Source organism: Dipodomys spectabilis, unplaced genomic scaffold (genome assembly GCF_019054845.1).
Source record: "Dipodomys spectabilis isolate Male_0828 unplaced genomic scaffold, ASM1905484v1 ptg000024l, whole genome shotgun sequence".
Lineage (NCBI taxonomy): Eukaryota > Metazoa > Chordata > Mammalia > Rodentia > Heteromyidae > Dipodomys > Dipodomys spectabilis.
In genome coordinates, this window is record NW_024870701.1 from 18,473,304 (window position 1) to 18,493,407 (window position 20,104).

The following is a 20,104-nucleotide window of genomic DNA, read 5'->3' on the forward strand; positions in this document are numbered from 1 at the left end:
AAACACAAATAATAGTTAAATTAATCTAAATCTTTGAAAATAAAAATTGATATCAAAACATGAAAATAACTCTTCCTATAAAACAAAACAAACATCCAATGTATAGATAAACTAAATGATGATTCAAAATTTTTAAAAGCATCAAGAAGGAGAACAACAGATTTAACAGATGAAGTTAATAAAAAATAATTTTGTTAAATCTTATGAGAAAAATTTGGGAAACTAAAAATCATTCAGGAAATACTGTAGGAATATAAGAAAATTAACTCCATAGTGATCTGAAAAAAGAAAAGAAACACGGAAGAAACAACTGATTAGTAAAAGCTGATTTTTTAAATTAGGCCTAGGTGTATTTAATTGACAATTTTTACAAAATACTATCCATGGATATGCTAAGTACAAGAACACAAGAAGACCACAATAATTGGCCAGAAAAAAAGAGACACATTAATGGAAAGAATATTTAGCATACTATTACAGAAAGTGACTAAAAATTTCAAATTCAAAATAAGAAAGATAAAGTGAAAAGATCCAAAAAAAATCTTAATATTATTTGATTGAAATTGAACTATTATTCCATGTTTATTTAATTGATAATGGAAAACTGACCAATTTTTTGTTATATTTTAACACAGTCTTACAAAGCAATTGATTCTTTTTTTGTTTTTTACTCTTTATGGGCAATTACTTTAATGCTGTTAGATAATTTCTTAATAATAACCTATTAATAAACCTATATGTATATTGACTCTAAATTTTACTATTAAAATATCTTTTAAATAGTTAAATAAATATATCCATTAATGAGGCAAATGTTTAGGAAATGAGTGAATATTAAATAAAGATACACTAAGTAGATATAAACTAGATATATCTACTTATAGACATGGATTCATAACTTATAGTAGATCTACAAACATTGTTATATATATATACATTAAATTATGAGATATATATGTATATATACATCATTATTTGCAGAAAGAAATGTCCTCAAATATCTATGAGTGTAAAAATTTATATTCTGCCGGCTGCCAGTGGCTCACGCCTGTAATCCTAGCTACTCAGGAGGTTGAAATCTGAGGATCACTGTTCAAAGCCAGCCCAGGCAGGAAAGTCCATGAGACTCTTATCTCCAATAAACCACTAGAAACCTGGAAGTGGCGCTGTGGATTAAGCGATTAAAGCACTTGCCTTGAGCTGGAGAGCTGAGGGACAGTGCCCAAGCCCAGAGTTCAGGTCTTACGACCAACAACAAAAAAAAAACAAAAAAAAAAAAAATCATACTATAAATTGGAAATCAGGCCATGTTCCTATTTTTAATAGTATTTGTATTTGATATTTGTGTTCATGTTTGATTTACATGCCTAGCTCTCATAACTTTTTATTTTTCAGAGACAAAAGTGGTTTTAAATATTGTCAAAATGTTAATAATAGTAATTTTTGACAAGATTTATGAAATAGCATGTTTTATCTTTTTGGAGTCCTTTAACAGTTTAAAATGTTTTATATTTTCAGAGAAAATTTTTATATTAAAAAACAATAATGTTATTTTTCAGTAACCTCAAACTTTTGGGGTAAACAATGAGTTATCTATGTTCATTTGTTTTCCACAGAGAATACTGACTCTGATTGTGGTCCTGTGTACCTTACTAACCTCTGTAAGGGACCAGCAAAAGGGCACCAAACAACATTGCTGCTGTGAGAAGAGGTGGAGTACTGTGTAGGGCGGCAGGGTAGAAATAGAGACAAGTTTTCTAACTGGCAGAAAATGATTGTTACATTCCAAGATGCTCCAGCTGCAATTTGCTTCAACTTGAAACTATTGGTGTTGTTTCCCAAATCATGAGTTTACCTGAAATTGTATCTTGTTTTGAATGTTATCTTGTTTTTCCTCTTTCCTCAGAAATACAGTGAACCCAAGGGTGTGGAAATTGTCAGAGACTTGTAGGAATTGAGGATGGCATGCAAACACAGAGGCTATGTGGAGTCTTGTAAGGAAGACAAAATCTCTTTCTGGATTCATAGCTCATGGTTTAAAAAGTTGCTTCTTTTGTAACCAATCACCACACATTCTAAATTCATGCCCTATGGCCAAAATGACACAATCATCAAAGATTTTGACACACCAGTTATAAATCTAGCTCAAAGTAAAACAAAGAAAAAAATATTCTTTGTAATTCTGTCAGTGTGGAGACCTGATCCACTTACACTTAAACTACTGCACCAAAGAGCATGTACACTATTACAATATGAAGTGTTAGAAAGAGTGGTTTATCCAAGTGTTGTATTCAAGTTTAGTAGTATTAAGCAGAGAAGAAAAGCTTCTGCCAAGGACTGAGTCAGGTAGGCCTGTGTCCTTATCTTCCCAAAAAACTCACCCAGAGACCATGACATTGTTTTCAACCCTATGTCTAGTTTGTGCTTAGGAGTTTATGAATGTCAACAGAGAGATATTGAAATATCTTCTAATCTGGCATTTCTTCTTTACCTTCTTTTAATTGGCTTGTTCGATGTGCTATTTCTCAAATGCATCTCTGAGTCGACTCTGTGAACTCTTCAATGCCAACTCACTTTAGACAGCATAAAATCCAAAAGTGATGAAGTGGATGAGCTCTGCTCATCTCTCTAACCTCATCTTTGCTGGACCCTCACTTTGCTGGACCCTCATCCTAAATTTCTCTTCATTTCTACTCTGCACCAAAAGTGCTTCATCTTTCGGTCCATACTTGCCCCGCTGACTCAGTTGTGAAGAAAGTCAATGAGTTGAGAATACCATAACAATGTAAAATTAACCATGTAAGAGTATATTGATTGAATAGAAGGAAAACAGCAATGAGACCATTTTCCAAAAGCATATTATATTCATTCTCAACCCACTCACAAGCTAATTTTAATACATATATTTATATGTTTATATGTGTATATATGTACATAGAAGAATTTGAATTGAGAATATGGAAAACTGTATGCACACATGCATAAATATGTATACATATACTATTATACAAATACACACATATCATACTCTTAACATGTATTACATTCTTATCAGTGTGCTAACTCAATTAACCAGTTAAACTTGCAACTTGTGAAGTAGTTTAAATTGCTAATTGCATGTTTCCTACCTTTAAGTGATCATTTGATTCTTGTAGTTTTGCCTTCTACATGGTGTTAATCAGTCATATGGGGTCATGGACTTGATCTCATGGGTAAAGAAGCAAAAATGTGGGTACCAGAAATACAGAGAAGATCCAAAGCAACAGCTGTGGTATCTCATGAATTTGTGAAAGTTTCTCAGGAGAAGCTTAATGCACAGGAGTTGAAGTTTTATTAATAATTCCTTTCTTGAGAGACTCCAGCCGCTTGGGCGGCTTTCAGCTCTTTCAAGTCCTCTCTTCTGCTGATGTAGCGAGAAGCAGCAAATTCAAAGTAAAGCTAAAAGAAGCCTGGAAGCTCAGCCTCTGGGCAGTCGTTTTCAGTATTTATGAGTGCCTGTAAATGGCTAGTGAGCTAGTGGTAGCACCATTGATTCTATTTTTAACAGTTGACTTCCTCACAATCAATGGGATTGACCAAACTAACTGTCAAGTCAGCAACAAGAGGATGACTACAGTGTGGCCCACACATGTGTGGGTGTCCACCTCCAAAAAGCCTGGAGTCAAGAACATGCCCCCTGGTACCAAATATGCCCAACATCTCCCCCTACATATATTCCACCCCCGCCCCCCACCCGTCAAGCTGGCCCCATTACCATAGAAACTTGGTGGACAAAAGCCCAGAAGTAAATTATGCAGCTCTTTAGCACCCTCTTCTGTCCAGTCTTCCCAAACCTCAAAATTCTCCTAGGTTTCAAGAATTACAGAAGTGATTGTCCCTGTCTGTGCATCTCCTGGTGGCTTACAGAAAAAGATCAAGGAAAAAGCTCTTTCACTGGACATGGAAGCCCTGGTGAGTAAAAGAAAAATCATTTGTGTGGCAGTCACTAATTTGAATTACTTTAAGAGGAAGGAAAATGCCAACAAAGAAATGCTAACCCAATGTGCACATTGTATTGTTTCTTTGGGCTTACCATTGTCAACTGTTACAGAAGGGAAAAAAAAGATATTGAGTGGTCATCTTATCTTGACTTCTCTTTCAATCTAAAATGTGATTTGGGTGATAACCATATTTGGCGAACCTTAGTTTTCTCAACTGTAATGCAAAAAGGAAGATATATGAGAATTTAAGACCCTATAGGGTTATCAAAGTTTCCATACTACCTGACGATGGTTAAAGGAATGTTGAGTTATAGGTGCAGATGTTTGGATCTATTTGTGGTAAGGAAATGTTTGATGGCTGGCAGTTGGAGTCAATTTTCTATGTTACCCTGAATATTGAATTAATGAGACTCTATGGCAATCCTGAAAACATAGGAAGAATGGTTGAATCTCATTTTAAACTCTCTCAAGATTATGTACTTTAGAGTAAGCATTGGTAGTTCAATAAAAGTTCTCCTTGTTTTTTTAGAGTAGCCTTAAGCAATGTATGAGGAGACGTGAATTAGGGAGAAGGATTTCTGTAGAAAAGTGCCACGTCTTCTCCATATAACTTTTTATCATAACCATGCTTCCTTATTAAGATCCTACTAGGTACCAAGAGTTTTAGCTACCTCATTTTATTTAATCCTCCTAACATTCTTGCAAGGTAGATTTCATTATTCTCATTTTGTAGAAAAGGAAAGTAAGCCTCAGAGTTGCAAAGCAATTTGTCCAAGGTAATGCACAACTTGTAGAACTAATATTCAGATTTATTTTCAACCAAACCCAAAGCCTGTTTTCTTTTGATAGAACTGGCTACTCTTAATTCACATAGTGAAGAAGGGAAGGATTCCTGAACCTATTGCTTACTGTTCTTAAGAATAGATTCCTTTTCTTACAAATAGAGGATTGCAAGATGTGGTATCCTAGAAGCAAGTCATAGAGGGAGACACATAGAGGCAGAGGATAGACATATTCTATTATTCATAGTGTAATAGGTCTGATTACTTGCTGGTCTTTTCAGGGATCGTTAATTGAATATCTAGTACATGCAATCTATTTCCAAATCAGTAAAATAAAACTGGAGTTTTTGGTCTATTTTTCAGAATGATTACAGGTAGCCCTAAGAGTAATATATAGAAGAAAATTTTACAGATTCCTTGTATAGAAAATGTAATACAACATGGCATCCACAAAGGTCATTATAACTGTCAGTGCTTATGGCCACATCCTTCTTCTCAACAGACAACAGAACAGAGCAAGCTTATGATCCACATTTCTAGGAGGCGTGTCTGATAAGAAGAGAGTTGCAGCATCACTCCACACCTTACAGAGATTAGAGGGAATTAGAATATCACAATTCGTTTTGCTCACACTGAAGTCACACAGACACATTACGGAGAAGACTGCACACCTACCTGGATTTCAAGCTGCCTTTCTGCTCTAAGACCTGTATCAGAACACCACATTCACACAATGCCAGGACTAATATTCTAAAAGACAAAATTACACACTCCCTAGGAAGGAAATGACTTTGAAGCCAGTCTGGCCATGCCATGAAAACATGGCTCAAAGTAAAAGCAAGAAACCCAAAACAAATTCTGGAGAGAATGCTCATGTAATTATCTTTGTGGTATTATTTGGTAAAAAGATAATAAAATAAGTACTTCTTATCTAATAATAGTTTACTTTATGGTGGATTTCCATTCCTAGCTGTTGAAGGAATGTGTTCCAATCACCTAACAGCCCATTGGGTAAAAAAAGGTCAGAGGTCATCACAGTCTCTTCCATCCAATATGCCTTCCAATGCATGGAAAGGAGCTTCAGGCCACCCAGAGCACTGCCACTGTGAAGTATGCCAGGAGACAAAAGTGCCACACCCTGAGACAGTCACTTTCCCTGGATGTAAGTTTGAAATTCTATATGTTGTGCATCTTCAGCATCTTTGCATGGAAACTCTCATGACAGAGCTGGAGATCTGAGACAATAATCACAGTAATCTAGTAGAACAAATCAGGTAGGAAGTTGAGAATGACATGCACGAACGACAGGACATTCTCCTTCTGGAAAGCCATGGAGAGTTTGTAAATCCAAGCTTTCAGTGCTAACATATATTTTTAAAAGTCTACCCCCCCCCTTTTTTTTCTCTTTGTAGCTTCTACTACATTCTCTATTTTCCCTTCTAATTCTTTATTTCAGGATCACTGGATTCTACTGTGTTTAAGGAAAAAATTGGAACTATAAACCTAAATTATAGCCAATCAGATTGTACTCACAGCTCAACTACTAGACAAATTGCAGTTCATGAAATTTGCTATGGGTCAGGAGACTGAGTAATTTTATTTTAATCAGTCTTATTCGAAGCTGGAATGCCATTGCAGCAAATCCTCTGAATAGGATTTCAGAGGGAATAAAAACTGTTCCTCTCACTGTCTCTCTCTCTCTCTCTCTCTCTCTATCTCTATCTCTCTCTCTCCTCTCTGTCTCTGTCTCTCTGTGTCTCTCTCTCCCTCCCTTGTTTTCTTTTCCTAGTAGACTGTTTCAGGTCTCAGATGGATAATGAGAAATATAAAAGTTGAAACAGTGAAATTTTATTGCAGTTCTGAATGAAAACATATCCGGAGCTTATGATGGCTCCAGCCTTTGTTATGATGCAGGATTAAGCTCTACTGAATCATGACCTTAGCATTCATTTACATGCTGGAGCCCCAAGCAGAGCTCAGACCCAGCTCCAAGTCCACAAATTCTCTGCTGTAGTTCAAATTCCTAGAACACTAATTCTATGTCATGGAGGATACGTAAGCTGCTATGATGTTCGATGGACAGATATTGCTGCCACACAGCTGTGTCTATAGGATGGTGGGAGCAAATAAGAGCCTTTCAGAGTCAGTGAGGTATGGGGTAGACAAACATTAGTGCTTCTCAGCAATCCTCATATTTTTCATGCGTTATTTGCTGAATCTGAGAATACAGAGTCAGACTTTAAGAGTGGGCAGGCAAATATTCATCTTGTGAGGCCAAGAATGAGGGTAATCATCTTCCACACTCTTTTCTAAGGTCAAAAACAATGTGATATAGTTGTTAAACCAATGAATGAGATGAGGTGTGCTGTTAAAGCAAGATCATTTAGCAACAGCCTAACCTACAGCCAGATTCCACAACTCTCAAAGGCAAGTTCTTTTGAAGGGCCAGCAATATCAATTCATATACACCCAGTGTACAGAAAAATACTTGCTGTGTAGGTGGATGACGGACTAGAGTAATTTATTTATTTATTTAGGCTTGAACTCTGGGCTCTCTGTACTTGGGCGCTGTCCCTGCACTCTTCAGCTCAAGGCGAGTGCTGTATCGCTTGAATCACAGCGCCACTTCCGATGCGCTAGTGTTTTATTGGATATAAGAGTAGCACAGTCTTTCTTTCCCAGACTGGCTTTGAACTGCAATCCTCAGATCTCAGCCTCCTGATAGCTAGGATTGCAGGCATGAGCCACCAGAACCCAGCTAAGAGTAATTTTTACCTCACCTTTTCTTTACAGTTTTATTTTTTTTTCTATTTTTTTTGTCTCAAGTTTAACTGTTTTTTTGTTTTTTTATTTTTGTTTTTAGTTCAAAGAAAATAATAACCCTAGCCAAATAACAAATAATGGCATAGCACTGTTAAATCAAATACCAAAATACCTCTCTGATATTTTCAGAAATATATATATATATATATATATGTATTTACTCATATCTTTAGTTAATAAAACATTATAAGGTCAAATAGAAAAAATAATGAGATTATTGTTAGTGACCTCAAGCATCTTCAAATATTAGCTATGTGGGGTTTGGGGGGAGAAGAGGAAGGGATGCACCTTTCTTACTGGATGAGGCAGAAAATTTCCAGACTTGTCTGCAGAGAATGTGTTCTATGACATGGAAATGATGGACAGAGAACTCCTTTGATAAGAGTATAAGCAAGCACTTCCCTGGATTTCCTCTGTGCCGAACTGGGCTGTTTGTTACACATGTGACTACATCCAACTCTCACAATAGGGTTAGGGTGCCATCCCATAATCCCAGTTTTCTAAAAGGATTTTATTTTTCCAAATCTGATTTTCTGTGACATACTGAAAATCAACAACTAATTAGGGACAGAATCTCCATTCCCGTTGGGATTGTCTAACTCTAAAGCATATAATTACATTTCTAAAAAGCATGATACAATTTCCTTTCTAAAAAAATTATAAAGTACACTTTCCTTTCTTAACAGAATCTATGATAAGGAAAAAGGAAGTGTTTTTTGTTTTGTTTTGTTTTTTAACTAAATGACCTTGAAGGGGCACTCTGTGTGTGTGTGTGTGTGTGTGTGTGTGTGTGTGTGTGTGTGTGTGAGTGTGTGTGTGTGTGGCTTTGTCTAAATCCTCAAAGGGAAAAGTCCAAATATTTACTTCTTAATGAGTAAATTTGTATTATCATTTCCATATCTTAAGACCACTTGTCTCTTGTCTTAATTAAGACTTTCTTGAAATTAACAATTGCATTTCTAATCAGCACTCTTAATTTTCACTTAATGCTTTTACCTCTTTGTCATAAAGAGAAAACAATAAACAAACAAGATAAAGTAAGCTTATCTAAGAAACATTGCTCTATTCATTCTGTGTTTGCTAGAAAACACATTTCCTTTCTACTAAAGCTTTGGTTGTAAAAACAAAAAAAAAAATAACAATAAAAAAGGTTTCCACAAGATTTTTAAGAAATTGGCTTTAGTTATGGGTACTTTAAGTATCACAAGCATTTAACAGTCATTTTACCGATATTTTCCCTCTATTTTGTTGTAAACTCCTGCAGGAGTTTCCGATTTATTTGCTGGAATCTGAGACAGACATTTCAAAATGTATGAGTCTAGATTTGTATTTCCCCCAGCATTTCCAAAATCTGCCTTTCCTCGGGAACTTTACTCACTGCTCTGACGTGTTTTGTTGACTGAAAACATTCTCTACATAAACTTCTCAGTGTTAGTGTTGAATTTCTGCAGTGAATGCATTTTTCATGATTAGAAGTCACCGCATGCATGTTGTCTGGGGAGCACAGTTTAGAAGAGCAGTCATTCTTAGTTATGAGTTCCTAAGTCACAAGCAGTTTTAAACTTTGAGTCACTTCAAAATGCATAGATTTAACAATAAAATGGTGACACTGTGAATTGGGGACAAAGTATTTATTTTGGAAATGTATTTTCATGCAACAAAACCTACATTTTATTCCCAATGAGGGCATTCTAGAGTCACCTTTTCCATGAAGGTCCCTATAGGCAAAAAAAGCTGACTCAGTTTGGAATAATTCTAGTAGTTGCTAACTCAGAACATGTGGGCTGGTATAAAGGAAACCCAAAACAGGGGAAAAACCTGGGAAAAACAGCAAATAAATAGCAAAAATTGCATCCTAAACCAAAAGATAATGAGAAAAAAAATTACAGGACCAAGGACAATGTGGCATTAAAATAGGCTACTCTAAAAAAGTAATCTGTTGAGACACTAAATGCTAAGGATATCTTACAAGAAATAAGCTAATCTATCTGTACCCCACCATCCTTTCTTGCCTTTGTCTTTTTCTTCTTTGGATGGCTCTTGACTAAACCCAAAAAAGGACCAAAAGCTTAAAAGTACCTTAGTAGTACAAGTCTGAGAGGTAAATGGTGAAGGAGCAGGTAATTTCTAGGGGGCTAAATAATTTTTTATTCATCAGTGGAGCTCTGAACACACTAGTGTCTGACTCAGTCTCAGTATCTTCTTTAGCACTTAGCAAGTGAGAGATTCCTTGGACAAATTCCTTGGGATTGCTTAAGACTTGACTTCCCACTCTGTAATGGAAAATTCTAATTTCCCTCTTGAAAGCTTAAAAGATGAAAATTCTCTCTCTCTCTCTCTCTCTCTCTCTCTCTCTCTCTCTCTCACTCACACACACACACACACACACACACACACACACATCACCAATGCCTAGAGAGAAGAAAGAACTCAGGTTTATCCACAGTTCATTTCCAAGCAAATGTTTTTCCACAATTCTTCTTACTCTCTCCATTCACTTCTCTCTCATCATTCCATTTAATGGTATTGAGTGCCGTGTGTGTGTGCGCGCACACACACACACACACACACACACAGAGTTATGTATATGATATGTATGTGATATTTATAGAGAAAAGGAAAGAATATCCCAATTGATCAGGAAATAGGAAGATTATGAAGATATTTGTGTAAAAATTGAACCTAAAGCTATATCTGATTTAGAACAATGCTAAACCACTTGGAAAAAGTAACAATAACAATAGCAAAAAAAATAGTTTTTTAATGATAAATTTCAATGAACTACATCTAACACAACACAGTTGATGGGTTCTGATTTCCAAAACTACTTGTTTTGTGAATGAATTGGGAAAATAAGTGTCTCACAAATGTCTGCATTTTCAACAAGTATTGTTGATTGTAGAAGTCAGATTACCCATTTCATGGATGAATTCCTGTGACAAGAGCCACAGCTGCTCCAGTAGTGATGCATCTCCCTCCATCTGGATCTCCCTGGTAAATATCTTACCTAGTCTACTGGCAAAGTAAGGCTCTGTATAATATCTTCAGAGGGTGTTCAAATGAGAGAATTTTAACTGATCATATTATAAGTTATGGAAAAATGGTATAGAAGGAAAATGTAGGAAAGGTAAATGCTTCTTAGCTTGAATTTTTAATATTGATCAATTCTTTCTCATTTGTACCCTGAAAATTGTTATTATCTATATAGAGAATTTGAGTTTACTTCTTTCCCTCAATAGTAGGTATGTTTCACATATCTTAAAAACTACAGTATGTATCTAGTCTTTTTCCACAAATCATCTCTGATAATCTTCAGAACAACACAGGTTAGCTTATATTAATGCTACATCACAGACATGGAAATTGTGGCTCATAAAAAAACACAAAAAAACTACAAAACTATTCAGGAACAAATCCATGTCTTACTCAACAAGCCTAGAGAGGGAATATTGTTTTAATATTTACTCAAGTTATCTCTCTCTTTTTTTTTTTACTATCAGTCCACACATATGGCATATGATTGTCATTCCATTCCAACTACTCAGGACATAGAGATAGAAGGGCTGTGATTCAAGGCTAGTCTAGGCAAAGGCACAAGACCCGATTTGAAACACAAACAAAAAACAAAACGACAAGGGGCATAGCACAAGGCATGGCACGAAGGGTACACTTCTTAACTAGTAATCATGTGTCTTTGAGTTCAATCCCATCATCATCAGGAAAAAAAAATAACAATGTATTTGTAACCATCTGCAGTCAGCAGAAACGTTGCTGTAAGATTAAGAAATATTTAGTAATAAATCCTCTTTATTATTAAATATATTACTAAATAAATGATACATTTACATAATAAGTTTGATTATAAATGTCCCTAAGAATTTGTTAGGCGCTGGATTAAAGCTAAGTGTTTTCAAATCAGCAATCACTGAGTTCTGTGGAATCTTATTTTTGTTTACTTACTCAAAATTTGAAAATGATTGATGTAACCAATAATTCAAACTTCCTTGTGGATATTTGTCTTGTTTGGTAGCAGCATAGGCTGACAGAGATAGCTAAGTGATTTTTTTGTGTCCAGTAACACAATTGATCTCATTGTTTTAATCAACTACAAGGAAGGAATTAGAACTCCCAGAATAATGATAACAACTCCACTTTTACTTGTATGCATATATATACATGAATATATACTATAGGTTATCATCTTCTTCTATCCCCTTTCCATTCTTCTATTCATCCTTTCTTTTATATGTTCCTATGCAAATATTTTTAGAGCAATGTCTCTGTCTTTACAGGTTGCAAACCAAACAGAATGTGAAAGTCAGAGGTTTTTTTCAATGAAAAATATACAGTTTAATTGAGAAATATGCAATCAAATAATTATAAATGGTAATTGTTCTGAATTGCTCAAGAATAACACTCTATGTGGCATCAATAGGAGAGTTTTCCATTGAAGCTATGAATGGATAAGACAGGTTTCTTAGTAGTTAGGAATAACTTGTGTCTTAGTAAGGGGTAAACAGACTAAAAGCTAACAGCAAAAAAAAAAAAAAAAGCAGAAAGAGTAAAATACTGAACAGATTTACTTATGTGATATTCTAGAGGACCAAAACAGCCTTGACTCACATGAAGAAATAATAGAAATTTGTGTCTATTAGATCAATCTGTCCTTGTCATTTTCTCTCTCATTTTAAAGAAGTTCTTTGTTCAATTTTTAATATATGATTCCAGATGGGAACATCTTTGGCTAAAAATTTAAAATCTGAGGTCTCTGTGCAATACTGATATGAGATTAACATATAATAAGGATTTACTAATGAAGATGATGAATTTTGAGGTGCTCAGGGAAGCATGTAGGATGAGTTGGATTGTACCTTTGAAGGATTTACTTTAGATATACACAGGAGTTATATTCAAAATTGAAACATCTGCTGTAGCATGAGTACTTTCATCAGAACAGATGTGTGGCCAATCAGAACAGTTGTTAGAAGCAAGTACAGGCTGAAAATCAATGTTGGCTGTGTAGGGAAGTAAAATTCCTCTGAGAGCTTAGGATCACTTCTCAAAGACTCCTGGCCAAAGATCTCTGAGAGGAAATGGGTGTGGGGAGGAATTGAATCCTCACTACTGATAGCCATGTCTTTATCAATCTTCCAACTGATTGATCACACAACCTTCCTTAACAAGAGTTATTTTCTGAAGCAATAGTTTACAAATGTGACTCAGTTGGCAAATCCCTATTAAAGTCCTGACTCATTAATGCAACATGATAGGTATCTTCTGATCATGCCCAATTGGATCATTAGAACCTAGCAGTTGATGAGTTATCTGATCAGGTAAAGCATGGCTCATACATCTTAGTCATCTTTTGAGGAAATATAATTTAGCAAAAATAAAATGCAAACCATGGTTCAGCAGAGCTCAGCGTGAAACTTGTGTCTAGTTCTGTGACCTTGGACTACTTCATCAAGTTTGCTGAATTCGTTTCTTCTTGTGGGAAGTAGGAGAAAATAATATCTACCATGGAGGACTGTTGCATTAGAGATCATTTCATACATAAACTGTCCAATGATGTGTCGTGTGCATAATAGCTTCTCAACTAATGGTGGTTGTTATTGTGAATTCCTTTTTCTAGATTCCTATTTGGCAGTCTCCAAGCATTTCTGTGCCCCCTAAGGTGCCATCCCAGTTCCTTTTCTACATTAAGCGGGTGTCAATTAATTCTGTCTATATTGTTACCTGGTAGAGAATTGTGGCCCTGGCTCTGACTTTGCCATGGGAACACAGAATAACCTTGAAGAGGTACGTCACAAGCCTTTGCTTAGCTTTTGTTCACATAGATGCAAATTGAGGTAATTTCTCAGATAATGTCTGATGCTGATTCTTATCATCTATATACAGATCTCATGGAATTGATTGTTGAGAAACCATCTCTAATCTCTGACTTGATAGCCCTTTGGGGCCTAGAATTTTTTCCTATATTTCATAATATCATGAGCCTGTAGATATCTTGTTTTGAATAATTAATTACTTTTGATAAATTCATGGTATCAAAGGACTCTAAGTACTGGTTATCCCTGAGGTCATATACATAAAAAAATAAGTAACAGAAATGGTTTTTGAGAACTGTTTTTCATGCTTCCCATATTCATCCACAAAGCTTAACAAAACTAGGATGAGTGTATGTATATGCAACCAAGGAATTTTTATTGGCCTCAATTGGTTGTAGACAGAAATGAAATCATCCAGACTTGATGCCAAATACAGGGTATGTAGTTGCTTAGCCAGTTGGGTAATAATGAAAGCATTTTGGCAAGAAACCTACATTCATAGATATTTAACAACTGGCAGCAAGACTAGAATATGCCTGAAATGGAAAAAAAAGTTGTCTGTTAACTAGATCAGTGTTGGGAAGTGAGAGAGGGTGAGGAGAGGAGATGGGGAAGGAGAGAAGGAGAAGGAGAAGGGGAAGGAGAGGAGCCTCTGAGAGAGAGGGAGAGGGAAAGGGAGGGAAGGTGGGAGGGCAGAAGGAATAGAGAAAGAAATAGAGAACTCTCCAATATGAAGGTAACAACATGAAGGTTATCAATAGAAAATCATAAAGGGAATATTATAATAGAGATGCTCTACATTGTTTCTCATATTGTATTTCAGTATTTCAAATAGACCATTTCTAGGTTTAGAAATTCTGGTGTCTATCAATTGGTCAGAGCTCAAAAAGTCTGCATCAATGCTTTTTTTTCTTTTCTTTTTCATATATTTAGTGGTCAATAATCCTGAGTCAGTACCATCTTTGTGTTCAAACTCAGTAAAAATAACCTAATTCTTTTTTTTTTCCAGATTCTGTACAGAGAGATTACAGTTACACGGGTAAGGTAATGAGTACATTTCTTTTGTGTGTGTGTGTGTGTGTGTGTAAGTTGTGGAGCTTGAACTCTGGGCCTGGGCGCTGTCCCTCAGCTCTTCAGCTCAAGGCTAGCTCTCTCCCACTTGAGCCACAGCGCCACTTCCAACGAGTATATTTCTTGGCGAACATTGTTACCCCCTCCTTTGATTCTCTCTTACTATTTCATAAAATGCTATTTTAATATATTGTCTCTAGAAATATGTTTAAATAGTAAGAATTTAAGAGTATTTAAAGTTTGATGTATTACACATATGCTTTGTATTGAGAAGTATTTATTACTTCTTCCCCTTTTGGATCCAGATATTACTAATTCATTCAAAATTATTTAATGCAATTATTTTGGACCCTACAGAATAAGATAAATAAAAAAGTCAATGGCTCTTCTGGAAATTCTTATGGAATAAGAAAAAAAGAAGAAAAACAAAAGGAAACATTTTAAAACACACAAAAATGATTAAAAAAAAAAAAAGATTCTTCGAAGGAAGATGTTAAAGAATAAAACTATCAAGTATGACAATGCTTTGAGTATACGTCCCAGAAAGTACTCATAGATATGGTGAGTACTCACCGAAGTCTTGAGTCTGAAAAAAGCTATTATTACAGCATACTGGAAATGAGTATTATACAGTTGTTTAGGTGGAGCTCAATATGGAGACTAGGAAATGCTGAAAGGTAAAATCTAACTTTCTGCTGTCAAAAATTTCAGCGTGGGGCTGGGAAGGTGGCTCAGTGGTAGAGCTCTTGCACCTTGCATGCCTGAGGCCCTGGATTCGATTCCTCAGCACCACATAAGCAAAAAGAAAAAAAAAAAGCCAGCAGTGGCACTGTGGCTCAAGTGGTAGGGTGCTAGCCTTGAGCTGAACAGCTGAGGGACAGCGCCCAGGCCCAGAGTTCAGGCCCCACGACCGGACCCCCCCCAAAAAATTTTCAGCATGTTAGTAGGGAGGTGGGCACAAATAGACCAATCAATTTTAGGCCCTGAACTCTCTTTGGTGTTCCATCAGAATGATGTGAGAAATGAGCAAAGAAAGAAACTTGTATATAGGAGAGAGGTAGATCCCAGAGGATCCATGAGAGACTTGGTTGGCAGAGAATCCAGACATTTCCATACTTAAAGTATAGGTTACATGGGGGGGAAATGTGTCGGCAATTGCGTGGGAATAGAGATCCTAGCCATGCTAGCCATTTTTATTTAAAATTAAAAACCCACATTATGAGGGATGTTATTGTCCTGTGCTCACTGTACAACTTGGCAGATTCTTGACTATTAGTGGGTGGTAGCTACATCAGATCTGTGTTTCATATTCCCTTAAAACCACATGGCACATGACTGGAAGTTATTTCTGAAAGCAATTGTGTAATTGAAAAATATATCTGGGTTTAGATATTCTTTCAATTTCAGATAGAATGTGATCACACTGAACTGCTTCTAAGTCTGCACAGTGGACCATATGCTTCAGGATCACACAAGGGAGGTCAAGGTTCACCTCATTATATTGACATTGAATGGCAAAATGATCTCCTAACACTCACATCTCATCCTACTACCTGTGAGTTCCTCTGAGTTTACCCGTTTCATTTTTACTATTGGATAGTATGATATGATGAGAATATGATGATATAATAATATGAGAAAAGGCAGGTTCCATTAACTAGATACAAAACCCAGTTCCCTCCCTTGTTAGGGGTCACATTTTGATTATAGGACCTTGACGTTGTGGAACAACAGTGCCATTGCTTTCTCATTTTATAGGTATCTATGAATTGACTTAAAGGCCATCAAGATAATCTTCTGCACAAACTGTTATCCCTTCTACCCTGTAGTGTACAGACCACTTGTGCCATTCAGTATTCAGGTCAAATAATATATCTCTTAATAATATGGGTACAACACATTAACAGTTAAGCTTCCAAATCACTGTTAACCAGGCAACTATTTACAGGTAATTGGTTAATAAGATAACCATGAGTAAGCACAGCTAGGACACATTACTGAAAGATTTGACTATTAGATCTAGGCGGTACATAAAGTCACAGGCACCAGTGGTTCATGCCTGTAATCCGGGCTACTCAGGAAGCTGTGATCTGAGAATCATGGCTCAAAGCCATCCTGGGCAGGAAAGTCCCTGAGACTCTTAGCTCCAATTTTACCCACCAGGAAACGAGAAGTCCTGTTGTTGCTCAAGTGGTAGAGTCTCACCTTGAGCTGAAGAGCTCAGGTCAGTGCCCAGGCCCAGAGTTCAAGCCTCAACCAACCAAAAAATAAACAACAAAAAAGCAAAGAAAAAAAAAAGAAAACTGAGTCTGTCCTGAATAGGATAGTAAATAAGAAAAAAAAAATAGTTAGAATTTTAGAATTTATACAGGGCACAAAGGAGTAATGAGAGAATAGAAATAGTAATGTCAAACTTTGCCTAAGTTTGTGCTGTTCAGACATGCCCTAACCCCCATTTTCCTCCTCCACCTCCAATAGGTGTAAATTTAAGAGTTCATTATTATTGATAATAACCCTGAGGTGACTGGCCCTTTCTTCTTCTGTCTTCCCCCTATATGGATGACCTTTCCTATTTGTGTGACCAGGGAGTGATCAATCAATATGAAAAGTATTTCAAAATAAATGCGTAATCATTCAAAACACAAAATCTTCAGGATGATAAGGCTATTTTAGATGATAATCTCATCCCAGAATATGTAACAGTGTGTGTGTGAGCATGCATAAATTATGACAATTTATGCAATCTCCATTCAAGTGCACACATAGAACTAAGAAGCATTTACAACTGCAAATGGGCACTCAGGCATAGCCAGAGAGGATGGACTTTTACCATGCCATATCCCAGTTTCAAAATGAGAGATCAGTCCTCTAAACCCAAATTACATGAGAAGTTACAAACTTTTTTTGTATATTGCTGAACTTTCCTAGAAATGCCCACTTTGCATAACCTCCTAAGGAAGAGGCAGGGACCAGATGCAGCCACATGCCAGCAAGAAGTATGGAATACCATTGCTGGCTGCTGGAATTCACAGACTTCAAATCTGCCAAGGAAAGCAGTTAAGTCCATCCAGCTGCGCTGACAACAATATGAACAAAATTCCCTTTATACAATGGTTTTGCTGAGGTCAGATGATTACCTCACTAGGCCCCTGCTTGTGGAAATTGCAGTGGTCAGGAAAATGTGGGATTGGCTGTAAGCTCATCAGCTGGAAAGCTAGGAAGACTGCTCAGAAAGCTGTCAGTTGAGAGACATTTTCAACATATCAGCGGTATGATGTCCAGATAGCAGATTGCATAACAACTAGTGCAGCAAATAGATGGATTTCCCCAACCCCCAGAGGAAAATGTTTGACACAAAGATATGACCCATTGCTTTAGCAGACTTTCTCCACTACAGCCCTGCTGGCCTTAACACACTTGATTGCCTACAGAAGGTAACATCTAAAAGTGCCTAGGTTGCCATAATTTTAACTAAACACCAAAGAGCATCTCCCATTTCCCCCCAAAAATAATTGCCCCATTTTTTTCAAACATCCTATAGGATATATACAAAATCTAACACTTAAAATAATGTGCCTGTTATATATTTCTGCAGTGGATATAGGCTGAGGATCTATGCTTTATTTTTTTCTATTAATTTTCTCATTTTACCCAATTCTGTTTTTTTTCCAAGTAAGAACTTAATACTAACAAATTTCAACTAGTGACATTCTTAATTGTTCTTAAAGCTATTTTTCATTGTGAAGTTCTGATTGCAAGTTGTGGCACAGCAGAGTTGACAGAATTCTGAGAAATTAATTAATCAAATTAATCAAACTGCCAGATGCTTAAACATAAAATACGATAAATTAGATATTGTTTTTGACAGCCACCAATATAGAGTGTAATGATCAAATGGAAAATGGAAAATATATTAAGCTATTTTTCTTCCCCTCTTCTTTTCCCTTTTCCTTTTGTTTTGGTATTTTGTGTACAGTTCAGTATGTAGTTGGTACAAAGTCAAATTACTGAATTTAGTTATTGAAATAGTCACTTATAAGCAATAAGTCCACAGTGTCAGTAAATACCAGATGTATATCTCTTGGTTGAATTGACAGAACCTGAGTCATCATCATTTTACAAAGATATTTTTAAAGTCATGGGTTTTAGAGCTTTAAGTATGTAATTTCAAGACTTGCACTTCAGTTTTCAGGAAGTTAAACTCATATTTGACTGTAGGAAAAGTTTTGATAGGCTCATTCTGGTCACAACATTGTTGTGTCAGTATCTAGAATTTTTTTCTTGTGCCTCACAATCTACCACCTTTTTGCTGTTCTAAGACTACAAATAGGTATCATACACATCGTTCTCTTCCACCATGAGCAAGGCTAATGAATGGAGGATTTGGTTTCCTTGTGAATCTCAGAACATACTGTCAGGGAGTCTACATGGCAGAGATAAACCTTTTCTAATTCTTTTTGTATTACCCTGTTCCCTTAAAGGACATTCTCAAGGGGCTTAGACGGAAGCCTGGGTACAGGAAAGCTTCTAGGATCAGAATGTGAGTCAGTTGGATGATCTATTCTTATTGCTGATCCCTGTGGAATAGTACATTGTGCCTTTGCTTGTGGATATTGGATAGGGACTATAAAGGAGAATATAGTGGATAAATCAGCTATAAATAATGAGTATGTTTTTAGGATATGTCTGAAACATGAGACCTAAATAAACATAGTTGAAGGTATGCTTTCTTTTATATCTTCACATATTGAAATGTTTTTTTTAATGGTAAAATGTTTTTTTTCTTTCCCTGATAATGGAATAATTACCAAGGCATAATGATGGTTGTCAAAGAACCGTTATTTCCCTTTCATTTTTTTTCCTAAAATTAGCGGGCATAAGTTGTGGGTTGTGAAAGACAATAATCTTCAAGTGTATTCTCTATTATTCAAGGGTAAATAGATCCCACAGGAAAAGTTTAAGAAAGTGGTGTTGTTTAGCTTGGCAAAGAAGAGATTAAAGGGTGCTCTGAGAATTGCATTTGAAATATGATGATCTATTAAATGGAGGACAGGAGCCAGCTGTTCTTCATCTCCAGTGAGGCTAAGATAGGAAATTGATTCCATAGAAATAATGGATTTAGGTAAAACCTGCCTTCCCTAATTAACCCCATTTTTGTTTATCTATACATTATCATTCTTTCATCAGAACATAGGGAATTATAAGCATAAGAAAATATATTCTCATATTATATATATTCTTATGCTTATATATGTATATATTCTTACATATATATGTATATGTGGGTTTTTTTTGTGTGTAAGCAAAACTTTACATACAGACTTTATTTCCCACTCTCAGTAAGCAACTCAATCGTATGAACCATTTCTGTAAGTCACAGATTTGTAAGTGTTTATGGCCTCTTTGGTGTCTTACAACTTTAAAAGCTATGCACACACAACCTAAATGTATCCACATTTACCATGGTGAGCTATTCATCATCACAAACATCTCTTCTACTTTAGTTATATCACATTAGGCACCACATTGATATTTCCCAGTGAACATTGGTTCATTTCCTGGGTCCCAACTTCACAGTCATGTACCACACTTTATTTCAAGGTAAAGGATTTTCATGGGA